At 54.7% G+C, this 1,195-nt stretch overlaps 1 protein-coding gene across 1 annotated transcript in view; it reads right to left on the bottom strand.

The window, feature by feature from the left end:
• Positions 1-1,195, bottom strand: part of PTPRN2 (protein tyrosine phosphatase, receptor type, N polypeptide 2) — a 362,338-nt gene that overhangs the window by 97,993 nt on the left and 263,150 nt on the right. The gene's annotated exons all lie outside the window — the stretch shown is intronic.

Below are 1,195 nucleotides of genomic sequence, written 5' to 3'. Positions count from 1 at the left end.
GCGGTGAAGACCCCCTTGGTGTCTAATACCCACGAGGGCACAGGAGGCGGTGAAGACCCCTGATGGTGTCTAGTACCCACAGGAGGCAGTGAAGACCCCCTGATAGCGTCCAGTACCCACGAAAGCGCAGGAGGCAGTGAAGACCCTCGGTGTCTAGTACACAGAGAGAGCAGGAGGGAGGACCATCAAGAAAAGGGGTTTCTTGGAATAGAGCATGACTTAGAACAGAGGAGATGTAGCCCCCCAGAGGGAGAGGTGCTGGAGGGAAAGTGGCCACTCCAGGCGGGCAGCTCCCGTGGCAAACAGCACCATGAATGCTCCAGCAGCGCTCACTCAAGTGCGGCATTGGCCTCCTCCGCCGTCCTTCTCCTCCAAGACAGGAACAAGGAGAAAGCACTGGTAATGGTCACACGTCCTTCCCTCTAATTGCAACTTCACATTCCTTCTATTTAAAATCTGCCATAACGGCTGCACGAACAAAGAAAGAGCGAGGGCAGGAGAGCCTCCGGCTGCAGACAGCAGAGAAGCTGACGCTCGCTCTCGGTGGCTCCCATTCAGCCTTCACTTAGGGAGCATGGAGCGCTCACGTAACTCGACGCTCAGGCAATGTTTGTGAAAACCGTTATCTACTTGATTTTAGTGTTTGTTATCTCCAAAGGGGAAGTCATACTTTATCACAATCCACTGCAGGATGGTCTTGGGAAAAAGGTGTTGGGAAATAAATGGGTCAGAACCTTCTCCATATCACAGAGCCACAGGAACCCGCAAACGCCCTTCTCCCCGGGCCCGCCCTGACGTGGGTTAACTCAGGCAGCGACACCGGAAGCCACGGTCTTGGCACAGCGGTCATCTCGAGGCCGACACTGTTCACCCAGCCCACGGTGAGCAGCACGAAATCCAGATGGGGCTTCGGAAGACGCGGCACACTGCCATAAATAGGGGCCGGGGCCACATGCTGGACCACAGGAGGGGTGAGTTCAGTGACAAAGGACACTGGACTTAACATATTCAATTTCCCATAACAGGACGACAAAAGCTGTGGGCCAGACCCATCCTGCAAGCCATGTTCCCCGCCCCATCCATCAGCTTCAGCAGTAAAATTGTGAAATCGTAAAATCTGGGGAAGGGATGAACGAGAAGTAAGAAGGGAACACACACTGTCCCCAGACCCTCAGGATCATCTCCTCCTCCCCCC

Source organism: Mandrillus leucophaeus, unplaced genomic scaffold (assembly GCF_000951045.1).
Source record: "Mandrillus leucophaeus isolate KB7577 unplaced genomic scaffold, Mleu.le_1.0 Scaffold373, whole genome shotgun sequence".
Lineage (NCBI taxonomy): Eukaryota > Metazoa > Chordata > Mammalia > Primates > Cercopithecidae > Mandrillus > Mandrillus leucophaeus.
This window is presented reverse-complemented; position numbering and strand designations above follow the sequence as displayed.